This window comes from Zalophus californianus, chromosome 11 (genome assembly GCF_009762305.2).
Source record: "Zalophus californianus isolate mZalCal1 chromosome 11, mZalCal1.pri.v2, whole genome shotgun sequence".
Classification (NCBI taxonomy): Eukaryota; Metazoa; Chordata; class Mammalia; order Carnivora; family Otariidae; genus Zalophus; species Zalophus californianus.
In genome coordinates, this window is record NC_045605.1 from 39,389,476 (window position 1) to 39,403,720 (window position 14,245).

Consider the following 14,245-nt stretch of genomic DNA (forward strand, 5'->3'; position numbering starts at 1 on the left):
ACTCGATCCCGGGACTCCAGGATCATGACCTGAGCCGAAGGCAGTCGCTTAACCAACTGAGCCACCCAGGCGCCCCCTTTATTTATTTTTTAAAAGATTTTATTTACTTATTTGGGAGAGAGAGTGAGAGAGAGAGAGCGATCATGAGCAGGGGGAAGGGTAGAGGGAGAAGCAGACTCCCCGCTGAGCAGGGAGCCCCAATGCAGAACTCCATCCTAGGACCCTGAGATCATGACCTGAGCCGAAGGCAGATGCTTAACCAACTAAGCAACCCAGGTGCCCCAATATGAGATAGTTTATACTCTTATCTCATATAAAGTCTTCAAAATCCAATATTTTACATTTACTGCACATCTGAATTCAGATTAGCCTTATCTCAATTGTTCATCAGCCACATGTGGTGAGTATTGGAGAGTATAGTTCTAAGCTTGATTGGATATAAACATTTTTGGCCAGAATAGGTCATAGACGGTATTGTATTCTTCATATTTTATACTTTCATGTTGCATGACCGGGATGTCATGGCATCCCATGATTGATGATGTAAGCTTTATCATTTGATGAAGGGGGCAGATTCCTTCATTACAAAGGCATGTTTTCATCTTTACGTTAGCGAGGAATCTGTGGGCTGATACTTCGGCACCATGCAAATATCCTGTTCCCCAACCAAATTTCACCTATGAATTTTCGCAACCGTTGCTAATGCTTGCCTGAGCCAGTTATTATAATGAAAGCTGGAAACTACTGATTCTAATTCCATTGCTCCTTTCATATTCATTAACATATCTGTAAGGAGAGTTTTATTTTACCCCTCCCTCCTTTTTTGAGGGTCATTAGTGTTTATGGATTTTTTTTTTTACCTGATGTGTTATGATTAACTGGTTTTTTATATTAAAATTATTTCCAATTTTGGCACCTGCACGCTCATTTCTATAAAACAAGTGGTAAATTTGTTTTTTTACTTCTTTAGATGCTTGCCTAAATAATAGCTTCCCAAAAGATTTCATAATCTATGTTCAAGTAAAATACCGTTAACATTTCAGAATAGGAATATTTCACAATCTGTAACATGTGGCCACATCACAGTTGTTCTTAAAAAATTTTTTTTGAAGGTTTTATTTATTCACTTGACAGAGACATAGCGAGAGAGGGAACACAAGCAGGGGGAGTGGGAGAGGGAGAAGCAGGCTTCCTGCGTAACAGGGAGCCCAATGTGGGGCTCGATCTCAGGACCCTGGGACCATGACCTGAGCTGAAGGCAGACGCTTAACAACTGAGCCACCCAGACACCCCAAAAATGTTGATTTCTCATACTAACATTGGCAGGAATTATCTCTTATCCAAAATGTAAAAATATATTCCATCTTCCTCTGTCTAGATAGCAGGATGGTTATTTATTTATAAATCAAACAAGTGGTTTTGGTGCAAGAGTAGACTACGACTGCCAATCTTCCGCTCTCTACGGATATGGATCTCCAGAGAGGAGTTCCATCAACCACGGTAATAAAGGAGATTACAATCCATCAGTCATAAACTGACTCGTGGCATTTTGTTTGTGTTTCCATACAGGTGATTTTTCACCCTCTTCTCAAGCTCATGCATTCCCCCATGTTAATAAACTAAGTGTATTTCACTTTGTTTTAAGAAAAAAGAAAACCAGGTTGAATAGAAATTCTCTCCTTCCTCTGATAAAATGCAGGCTTTTCTTATATTAGCAGTTGTACTCTTTCCACATCAGAATCATTTTTAATTCTCCAGATTCATCAGACGAGCGTACTTGGGAAGCTGCACATCTCCTCCATGCCTCCGTGTTTCCTCAGGATAAACGATGGAATGTGACAGATGATAAAACCATGACGGAAATGTCTGCACCTTGGGCAGGTGCCTGCCTGTGCCAGGTTGCATGGCAAAGCAATCCAGGTCAGTAATGACGTCCCCGATGCACTCCCAGAACCCCCTCCAGCCCCCTACCTCACGGCTTACTTTGCTCACGTTGCTTATGGTGCTGCATCTAATTCAGCAAGAGCATGGGGGGTTCTCTGCAGCCTTAGTTCCTGTTGTCCGACGTTTCTGCGCATGCTGTCCCAGTGTGGTTCTTCTACCATGCCCAGCTGGGCAGGAGGTCCTCTGGCCCCTGGAAAGGACTAGCTGAAGCATCTCCTCTTTTTGACCACGCTGCTAGAGCAGATAAGGTTTGAGAGTTTCCCCTGGCTGTTTTATCAGAGCAGGATGAAATTTCTTCACTGGTGCTGTGCAGGAAAATTTAATACGAGATACAAATGCAAGTAATAGATGGAATTTAAAGTTTGCTGAGAGTCATATTTTAAAAGCAAAAAGAAGGGGAAAAAATTCTTAAAAAGCAAAAAGAAACAGGCGATTAGGTGTAATGATATGGTTTAATTAATAAATATACCAAAAATAGTAGTTGAGCATATTATAAATATAAAAATTCATTAGTGGGGTATTTTATACTTTTAAAAAGCTGTATTTTTGAAATCTCATGTGCATTTTGCACTTCTATCTCATCTCACTTTGGACCAGCCACATTTCAAGGACCCAATGGCCCCATGTGCTGAGGGGTTACGGCATGGACCAGCGCATGTCTAGACGGTAGGCAGAAATAACCACAAGGTTTTCCTCTGAAGAGGAAATAGAGGTATATTCTTCATTTGTTCCATATGATGACAGTTCGGATACAACTTCTTGTTATAGTCCACTCACAACCGGTCAGAATTCTCAGAACCAGAGAAATAACAGAACATGCTGACATATAAAGAATCTTATTTATTATAATTTTAGTCAGCATCTGCCTTTGTTTAAAATGTTGATCTTGGGGGCGCCTGGGTGGCTCAGTTGGTTAAGTGTCTGCGTTCGGCTCAGGTCATGATCCCGAGGTCCTAGGATCGAGTCCCACATGGGGCTTCCTGCTCAGCGGGGAATCTGCTTCTCCCTCTGCATCTGCCCCTCCCCCTGCTTTGCTCTCTCTATCAAATACGTAAATGAAATCTTTAAAAAAATAAAATGCAGATCTGGTTTGGGTTGATAGAAGTATTTTCTCCTTCAGGGTATCCAGGGCAATCCCCAAGATGATGGGAACTGGATTATTTGTGGTTTTGCTTTGTTTGGGGGAAGCCCACGTCAGTAAACGTCAATAAGTTCGGATCTCATAGCATGCAACTGGACATGGCCAAGGCTGCACAGTGTGGATGTGTGTGGCCACAGATTGCTACAGGATTACCCTCCGTGCAGGTTTCCCGACCGAGCACTTCCTTGAGATGCTCAGAAGCAGCCAAGTGGGTGCAGACACTCCCGCTTTCAGTGGGACTTTGTTAAGCAATCCATATGTCGAGGAGACTCAATTGCATCTACTTCACCCAGAGGCCTCTGCAGAGACAACTAGGCAGCACCGTGGAAGCTTCCAGAAGGAAACACATATGGATGGAGTACATCTATCTGGCTTCTTTAGGTATCTGTAATTCATCTTAGGCAGATGATAGAACTTTGTATCTTATGATTACATTGACAGTGTAATTTTTCTTGCCCTGGTCAGAATACATTCGGAGTAAGTTTAAGGACCATGACAATAGCTAGCATGACATATTTGGTGAGACCTTTTTCTGACCTTCACTATTGTCCTACCAACCTGTTCCCAGAGCCCCTGCCTCTCTTCCTTTAATATTAAGGGAAGGCCTCCATAGATCAGATGAGTGGGAAAGAGTGGGCCACTCACTGTATAAAGACAGCCAGCTCCAAGCAAGTTTTAAGATACTTCCGATAACACCTTGACTCTCCATTCCAGTAGTTTTCTCTCTCACACACACAGAGTTTTTCCCAGATTTAAAGGGCCTAGCTAGTGTATCACTGCCTATCAAAGGACTTAGCAGCCACAAAGACAGGCTTTGAAGTCATCAGTGATCACACGCATGGGGCCACTTTGCCGTTTCTTTTCCACCTTTTTCCCTCATCCCGCACAGTCGTCAGTGCAAATGATGGCCTCGTGCTGCACGGCAAACTTGAGGGTTCATTTTCCCCTTTGGCAATAATTAAACCTGGGGTCCTTTCACCTGTCAAAATCAACTTTGCCGCTCTTCCCGAGGCCCTGTGTGATGTCACTGTCTCTGGCACTGTCATGTCTTCGAGTTGTAACACTCGGGGCCTGCAGAAATCATCTTGGAGTGTGACGCCCAGGCGGCAATTCCCTACCGTGTTCTCCTGAGTTATTACCTGGAGACGGGTCCTCCTCTAAGATGCCGAAGATCTCAGGGCCACACCTGCCAAAGATGCCTGCTCTGGAATTCATGCCCCAGGACAGCAGGCCCTGAAGATGTTTGCTCTCGTCCGTGTGGGGGGTTTAGCATCCTTCAGACACCTCTGAATTTTCAAGAGGACATCCCCTAAGGAGGTGAAAACTGATCGTGGCGAGCTCCCAGACTTCTCACTTAAGTGATATTGGAGGGCTGGGACTGTGGTTCAAATCTGCCCCTCCAGCAGCAGTCTTATTAATATGCTGGGGGTTCAACGCAAATACTCTCTAAGGCGACAGTCCTCGGGGCGCCTGAGTGGCTCAGGCGGTTAAGCGCCTGCCTTCGGCTCAGGTCATGATCCCAGGGTCCTGGGATTGACCCCCACGTCAGGCTCCCTGCTCAGCGGAGAGCATGCTTCTTCCTCTCCCTCTCCCTGCTGTTCTGCCTACTTGTGCTCTCTCTGTCAAATAAATAAATAAAATCTTTAAAAAAATAAAAAAAAATAAAGCGACAGTCCTCAATATGTTATATCTACCGTCTGATAATCTCAGCCCAGCTGGAACGCTAGTGCCTCCTGCTGGTGAAGGAGGTGGTGCACGTAATCATCACAAAGCTCATTCCCACAAAGTGGGAATGCCTTTAAAATGCCAAACTTCACAAATTTCAGGAGCTTTATCTGTCCCTTCCAGCACTGCACTTTCTCCGACAGTATCCTACAGTACACCAAGAACCTTCTATGGCTTTATATACATAGAGAGGTAGAGCACACATGTTAGCCTTCCACCCCTCCCCCTCCCCAAGAGCAGGGCAGGAAAGCATATCCATGAGAGTGAAAACAGTTTCACCTTTTTCAGATCAAACTATGTTTTTCAGTATCTGCACAATGATCATAATTAATCCCTGTGTGTATTTCACCTTCTTCCTATAAGTAATATAAATGAGTGCTGTTGGAATGGACACGATCTCTCCAGGCTTCAAACTGTGGTGTCTGCAGGTAGCATTCATTCAACCTCCTGACCTCACTCCCCAAAGAGGAATCCTTGGCCTCCAGAAGTCATGCTGCTCCAGAAGGCCCATGCTGAAGGGAACCCCGCTAGAGAATGTAATTATTGACCACCGTCCTGGTGTAAGTCATCCCACAGGTTCCTCCAACCACAGCACTGTGCTCACCCCTGAAGCCGGTGAAGCAGGCATGCAAGAGAATATCCATTATATTCACGGGTCACCTGGGCTCCTGTGATCACAGCTCCCACTGCAGCAGAGGGACACGTCAAAGTGTCCTACTAGAGCACCCAAACCTCTGCGCTTGATCATCACGGAATGATGCTTCCGGCAGAGGTGGCCATCCAGGGGTCTCAGAGTCAGTGTATATATCTTTTTTCTTTTTTTTTTTTTTTTGAGATTTTATTTATTTGTTTGACAGAGAGAGAGACAGCAAGAGAGGGAACACAAGCAGGGGGAGGAGTGGGAGAGGGAGAAGCAAGCTTCCCACTGAGCAGAGAGCCCGATGCGCAGCTCGATCCCAGGACTCTGGGATCATGACCTGAGCCGAAGGCAGACGCCTAACGAGTGAGCCACCCAGGCACCCCTCGGTGTGTATGGCTTAACAGTGGAAACGGTTCTGCGGCACACACAGAAGCCAGGTGGAACAGAGAGAGAGATGACAAGGTGCCTCCCGAGAGGGTCGTGCTCACTGCGTCTGTATTTGAAAAGATATATGCAAGTTGTCAGAGTTGTCTTTACAACACATAATATCAGCCCTCTTCCGAAGCTGTGTGTTCTTACAGAGATGCCGTAACTCTGTCCATGGATCAAACAATGTATTCTCTTCATTTCACTGCAAAAATTCTGCTCTGTCAGCTGACAACGTCTGCTTGAGCACTACTATTTCAGAGCTATCATGGACCTGTATCTTTCTGCTTCTGAAACATTTTCTTAGAATGGGAGACTTGTCCCATATTCTCGGGAAGCCCCGAGCTCGGAGGCTTTTTCAGCAGGAGGCCATCTGCGGTAATGTACTGACCCTAAGCCTTGAGTTGTGGGTGATAAGTAGTCTTGAAAATCAGCAGTGATAAATTTGTTTAAGTTTTATTAAAATCGGTCCCCAGGTTCCTTCTTGATTTTGAACACGTGTGCTGCCTAATTTAATATGAAACATGTAGCTTGGGTTCTTGTGTACATTCTAAGTATTTTGAGGGTCTAAAACAGATAGATACTTACCCTTCAAAACAACCTTCCATGATTCCACAGCAAAGCCTAACATTCATATTTCTTTAAGGAAACACATCAGAGGCACTGACCACTCTGTGTCTTTTCTTGAAAGCTAATCTGTGGGGTATTGTCTTTCAATGTGCCTTTCTGAAAGAGCTCAGGGAGGGGAGCAGGCTAAGTCACTCCTCACGCTGTAATGATGGACAGCTGCTAGAAGAATATGTTTACGATCACGTTGATGTTTATTCTTTTTAAAATATTTTTTTAAATATTTATTTATTTATTTAGAGAGCATGAGCGCGAGGGGCAAAAGGAAAGGGAGAGAGAATCTCAAGCAGACACCACGCTGAGTGCAGACCCCAACATGGGGCTTGATGTGGAGCCAGATCTCACCACCCTGGGGTCACAAACTGAGCCAAAACCGAGAGTTGGACGCTTCACCGAATTATACAGCATTGGCAACAGATCTGAGTCAATCCAGAAACGTCCCCATATTTGTCATTCTGTTATAATGATCAGAGTATAAATGTATCAAAACAATTTGGGGCGTTGCTGACACCCCCAGAAATGAAGTGTTCCCATTCACCATGGTCACGTGGGAGCCACATCCAAATGTTCATCAAATAACTCTCCACCTCTCTGCTGTGTCACTCTCTGGAAGGAAGACCCCCCGGACCTTGTGACATGCCCCTGCTGGGACCCAGGCAATATCTTCCTTTTCTGTGGGAGTTGCGTTAAGAGCGGCACCAAAAGTACATGTGAGCCTCCAAGTGATGAAAATCACCAGGTACTGATCATTTGAGGACAAAGAACAGACTGAAAATTTCTCTGCACCCTTTCCCTCTTGCTTTTTACCACCATCACGATATCTTCACAATCTAAAACCAAAGAGGTCATGTTAGTCTGCAACAAGGAGACTCATAGCATTCTGGCTTACATGAGGACGGTGGCTACTGAACCTCTCTTAACAGTTGGCGGTGGGTCTAAACTTCCAGGCTCTGTTCTGCTGACGAGTCTGTAAATTCCCAATGGGCTCTGTAAAAAATAGTGTCCGGTTTGGAGAAAGGAATTCGTGAGTATATTTAACACTATGAAAATGTCACATAGGAATTCTCTGTTTCTTTAAGAACAAAAATCTTTTAAGGCTCCCCGTCATTACTCTTGGCTGCTTTGGACTCCCAACGTGTTCTCGGGTCCCTGTACTTTCTCTGCACAGAGCAGGTCCCCAGAGTACCTTAGGAAGGCTGGCCAGCCCTAGGGCAACTGGTGCTGCTACAGGCTGTATCTGTCTGAGGAAGATCTGTGTGATTCAGAGACACCCTCTTTGTTCTGGGAGCTCAGGGCTCTAGGGGATCAAAAAATAAAATAAAATAGTTAGCAGCTGTGCCCCAACCAAATCCTCGGGACTCTTGGACAAACACTTCCCAGACACTGCCATATTCTTTTTTTTTGAAGATGTTATTTATTTATTTGAGAGAGAGAGTGAGAGTGAGAGAGAGAGAGAGAGCACTAGAGGGGGGAGGCACAGAGGGAGAAGCAGACTCCCTGCTGAGCAAGGAGCCTAATGCAGCCTCCATCCTGGGACCCCGGGATCATGACTTGAGCCAAAAGCAGATGCTTAACTGACTGAGCCGCCCAGGCACCCATGCCATATTCTTAATAATCTGTGTTTCTAACTTCAGTTCTTGTAAGCATCTAAGCACTTCCTTCAAGATGGATGATAGCCATGCTATGCTAATAGTACAGTGTCTGGGGTTTTTTTTTTGGTTGTTTCTTGTTTTACTTTCAGCCATAGTACACCGATTTTACAATCTACATACATACATTATATACATACATATGTTATATATACATATTTGTAACATTAAAATTTCCAATAACACATGCCTGTGTCACAATTTCAAACTCCTAACAGGCTACAAAAATGTGGCACCTCAAGGAGGGTTAGAGGCGGTATTGGTAATCTTTCCCATCTTTATTACAGCTTCTCATACATTATATTCAAACGTTAACCACCCCTATTACACCGACAACAGGAATATATGTCAAAAAACATGGTTTCTTAAAAAAAAGTATACATAACGGATTTTAAACATATTTTCCTACTGACCCTCAAAAATAAAATATTTTCACGTACCTTGTGTGGTAGGTATAATCAGATGGGTGAAAAAGTATAACAAACCAACCTCCCACCATTTCCCACCATTTCCCACCATGCATTATTCAAACATATAAGAACGGTCCCATATTCCTTCCCAAATGTTTGCTTCATGGGCACCTAGGTGGCTCAGTCGGTTAAGCATCTGCCTTCGGCTCAGGTCATGATCCCAGTGTCCTGGGACCGAGTCCCACATCGGGCTCTTTGCTTAGTGGGGAGCCTGCTTCTCCCTCTGCTTGCCACGCCTCCTGCTTGTGCTCTCTCTCTTCTCTGATAAGTAAATAAACTAAAATCTTAAAAAATAATAAAAATAAATAAATAAATAAATAAATAAATAAAATCTTTAAAAAAAAGTTTGCTTCAGATTGCTGGCTGGTGAGATTCAGGAATTAATTGGGATGATGTGATGGGATTACGAGGTAGGCATGCTGCCTCTAAAGTGGAGAGAAAAGGATTGGGCTCAAGTTTGCCCCATGAAGGCAAAAATGAAACATAAGTTGAGAGACACAGGGACACCTGGGTAACTCAGCTGGTTGGGCATCCATTTCTTGATTTTGGCTCAGGTCATGATCTCAGGGTTATGAAATCAAACCCTGCATCAGGCTCTGTGCTCAGTGCAGTCTGCTTTAGATTCTCTCTCTCCCTCTCCCTCTGTCTCTCTTACCCTCCCCCCAATAAATAAATAAATAAATAAATAAATAAATAAATCTTTTAAAAAATTGAGAGGCATATCTCTCTTTCTAAAGGATGCTCTCTATGCTCACACGTTGACAAGTTACCCTTACATACTGTTGACAAAACATATTAATAAAAATTACTACTCCTTTCCCCCCAAAGTTGAGAAAAACAGTACTTAGGGTAGCAGAAATGAGACTCTTGGTAATGATTAATACTGTTGATGGAGTTAATGATGGATTAATCCTGCTGATGGAGTTGGTGGATTTCTATGTCAGGATCTATAGATTCCAAAACCATGTCTAAAATGATGTGTATGCTGATGGAATGTTTTGTTGGGTTGTCTCATTCTTTCTTTTTTGGAACATTTTAATCTTTTAGTGCTGTGGGAACAGGGAGGTACATGCTTGCATTGACAGCTGTGGCCAGAATCATCAAAGGTCCGAGGTGAGAACTTTTGAGTTTCACTTTGTGAACATGTTATACTTTGAAAAAATCCAGTATGTTTTCTATATGGTAATTTATTTTAAAATACTTCAGTACTAACAGTATGGTATAAATCCATTTGCAGTTAACCTTGCATCAGCCAGAAAAAATGTGTTTCCCTGACAGTGTCACTCATTCCAACCGCTTAAGGGCAGAACTGCCCCACTCCCCTGACCCCAATGGGAGGAAGAATATCTTCAGAAGTTTGTCCAGCTCCCGGCCTGATTCCCTCTCTCCACCAGGCCTCACAGCTAAGTGCTGGTTTCTTGCATCTCCTGGTGTTTGAAGACAGCTGTTCTCATTAGGACTTACTAGCTGTGATGTGAGTCAGAGGCCACAGGTCCCCTGAGTGCTCAGACGCTGGTAATGAAAGGGAAGAGGCACTCCATATTTCCAAAGGAGATATGTACCTTCTAGTACAGCTCATAGGGCAGCAAAAAGCATTTTTCAGAATAGATAACACTCTCAGAATTAAAGATCTAGGACACCACACTAGGACTCTGCCCATCAGCTCTGTATCTAGAGGGAAGAGAAACCTGCTTTGTGGGCCTTCCCATTCACCAACAGCTTTAATGACCTTTAGAATAATGACAACTCCAGATCTAGCCTCCCCAGCTGGGAACTCTCACCTGAGCTCCAAACAGGTCCATCTGTTGTCGAACAGCTCCAATGTCTCACACATGTTCATTATGCTGTCTCCAAAACCTGTTGCTTGGTGCTGCCCCCCTCCCCTGCATCTGTCCCACCCAGTGTATCATTATATCATCTGCCATCTGGAAGTCACAGTGTGAGTCCACATACTAAAATGTGAGCAGCTTAATTCAATAAAATTGTTTAATACTGTGTTGTATATTTGAAACTTACTAAGAAAGTAGATCTTATCACAAGTTCTCATCACAAGAAAAAAATTTGTGACTGTGTGATAGTGGGCATTAACTAAACTAATTGTGGTGATCATTTCACAATATACACAAATATTAATCATTATGTTGTACACCTAAACTAATATAATGTTGTATGTCAATTATATCTCAATTTAAAAAAGAAAGAAGGTACAAATAACAAATAATAGTAATAGAAAGAGATATTACTACAGATGCTGCAGATATTAAAATATAATAAGAAAATACTATGAATAATTTTAGGACAGTAAATTTTATATGAAATAGACCAATTTCTTTTTTTTAAGATTTTTATTTATTTATTGAGAGAGAGAGAATGAGAGATAGAGAGCACGAGAGGGAAGAAGGTCAGAGGGAGAAGCAGACTCTCTGCTGAGCAGGGAGCCTGATGCGGGACTCGATCCTGGGACTCCAGGATCATGACCTGAGCCGAAGGCAGTTGCTTAACCAACTGAGCCACCCAGGCACCCTGAAATAGACAAATTTCTAGAGAAATGCAATTTATCAAACCGACAAGAAGTAAGACATTTGGGTGAAGTGAAAATAATTTAACAAATTGAATCAGGTAGCAAAAATTTCCCACACAAAAAACTCAAGCCTAGATGATTCCAGGTGCAAATTCTACACAATATTTAAAGAAAAAAGAGAGAAGGGAGGGGAAGGGAAAGAGAAAGGAAGAAGAGGAGAAGGAAGAAGAGAAGGTAGGAGAGAGGAAAGAGAGTATAAAGATTGGAAAGAAATAAAATGGTTGTTATTTGAAGATAATATATTTATTAAAAATCTCAATGAAATCTACTGACATTGATGAAAGAATTTAGAAAGGTTGCCAAATTAAAAAAAAATCAATATAGAAGAGTGAGCTACATTTCTACATGTTAGCAAGAAAACTTTAGAAAATGACATTTTAAAAAATATTCAATTTACCATAGGATCAGGGTGTTAGGTGCAAACAACAGAACTGACTGCAGAGACTGGGGGGGGGGGTTGGGAGGGCTCATGCTGATGTTAGGTTTCTAGAAACAAGCAGCAGACTGCCCTGAGGGAGAAAGGAATTCAACCACTACCAGCTCACTGATGACAGCTCTGCTCTGAAACTCGACCACCTGCCGCCCTCTGACGCTCAGTGATTCTGCCCCAGCCCCAACCAGCCAGTCATTTCCCACATGGGCCCCCTTGCCTCAAGTTGTTCACTTCCTTCCCCGCCCCCACCCCGCAACTGTATTAGTCTCTTTTTATTCTTTTGGTAATCTCTTCCAGAGTTAACTACTTCCATTTGTAGGTGATGAATTGTATGAGGAATCCACTTCAAATGTTGGCCCAGCTATGAGCATGGTCTTTCCCTTTAGTTGAACTCAGAATGAAGACTTGTGGTTCTTGTTTTTTTATATTCCAGTTCCACAGAAGTTTTCACCCTAGAAGTTATCTGTAGGCAGGCTTCTGCTTCCTAGCAGTAATCTCCAACCAGGCTCTAGCTTCTCCAGGACACTACGCAGGATGGATTTAAATATGTGTTAAACTAAGAGGCATTTTATTTTAGACAATCTACATGACATGTTTTTTCTCTAAAACAATGCCTCCACTCCAAATAAATCAAGGTCAAAATGAAGTGCTCAAGAGGACATCAGTCCCATCTGTCTAAGTCCTGGTGTCGTGTGGATGAAGAGCAGCAACCGGTTCTGACAACAGGTGATACATCCAAAGTCATAGCCAAATTCATCAACATTTTTCCATTTCGAAACCATCCTTAAAGAAAATCACCTATGGGGCCACACCATCCTCGCGGGAGTCCAGCAGGACAACCCTGCCATCTGGATTCATGTTTTCACCAATGAAGAACTGGTAGTGTTTGAAATTAGCAAGGATGTGCTTGATGTGTTCTGCAGCCCCTGTCATAAAAGGTTTTAGTCTTTCTGGCCTCTGTTCTTCAAGTTTGCCTTTGATTGCTTTCATGTAATCTTTGATGTATTTCTTGTAAGCTTCTTTTGTGAAGCTGGTTTCCTGCAAGTGATGGTTTTTGAAAATATCAACACCAGTGATGACTGCTTTTGGTACCTTCACCTTCCTGGCCTTCAGCGGGAGCTGAAGTGAGTCATCAGTGTTACCCTCTGTTCTACTGACCATCTTCCCTCTCCACCTCCAGGCACAGCCCGTCCGCCATCTCCTGGATCTTGTAGATGTCAGAGAACATCTCATCCTGGCTGAGGAGGTCCCTGTAGATGATCATGGCGATGGCTGGAGAGAGAAAAGGCGGTACTATTTTAGCAGGAGCCAGGAGCTCTGAGCAAGCACGGTGCAGCCTGAATGGCCCTGAGGGGAGGGGGGAACTGGAGGGGGAAAAAAAGCTCAAGTTGTTCACATCTAAATTAAAATCTCATGTAAGTGAATCTGGTGGGTGGCCTGGGTCACCTGTGCCAGTCCCAGGGGCAAAGGACACCGTGGAGCAGAATTTTCTGGGTTTTCCTCCTTCAGAAATATGAAGTATCTTGGAAAAAATAAACAACAACAAATAAACTGTGTTCAAGAATTTACAGAGAAAAGAATGAATGTTACTGAAAGAAATGAAAACAAACCTAAATAAATTGAAAAATCATACATGCAAAGACTCGGTATTGTTACATAGTAAATTCTTCCACAAACTTACCTAGACATTTTTGTAATTCTAAAGTCCTAACAAGATTTTTGTAGGATTCAACAAAATGATTCTAAGATTTTTATGGAAATTGCTAAGAGCCCCAAATGGTTAAGAATAGTGTAGAGAATTTGGTCTGCCAGAAATCAAGGCTCACTTTAAAGCTACAGTAGTTAAGAAAATGTGGTTTAGTGCAGGGAGAGATAAATAGATCAGTAAAACAGAGTAGAGAGCTCTGAAACAAATCTACTAATATATGGGCAGAGAAACAGCTGCAGAAAAGGTACTGCGGATTCATGGAGCAAGGTCAGTCTTTAGAGTAAATGGTGCTCAGACAACAAGATATTGTATATGGATAAAAATGCAGTTGCATTCCTACATTATACCATACACAAAGTCAATTCCGTGGGGAAGGCAAGATTCTAAAGAATATAGGATGATTCTTTCAAGAGGTGATAAAAGTAATAATAAAGGAAAAGTTTGATAAATTGGACCACATTAAATGAAGAACTTAAAAAAAAAAAACCCAGAAAACAACAAAGAGAAACAGACAAAAACCCCACAAAATAACAACAACAAAACACCGTAAAGAGATTAAAAAGGCAAGCCACAGAGAGGAAAAAGATATTTGTGTCACATAAAACCAATAACACACTAGAATGCAGAATATATGGTAAACTCCTACAAATCAATAAGACTAGATAAACAACAACCCAATAGAAGACGAGATACAAATCCTCAATAGGTACTTTGCAAAAGAGAAGATCCAAATGCAGAATAAATGCTTATCCTTCAACATATTAGTCTTTAGGGCAATGCAAATTAAGGAGGTAACATTGCATATCCTCCTGATTGGCAGAATTAATATCTTACACTACCAAACGGTGGCCAGGGCAGGGAGTATAAATTGGCACCACCACTCTGAAAACAACTGGATACT

General features: G+C 42.6%; 1 pseudogene; it reads right to left on the reverse strand.

Moving 5' to 3' along the window:
* Positions 1 to 12,217: 12,217 nt before the first annotated feature.
* Positions 12,218 to 12,900, reverse strand: LOC113915237 (annotated as a pseudogene).
* Positions 12,901 to 14,245: the final 1,345 nt, after the last annotated feature.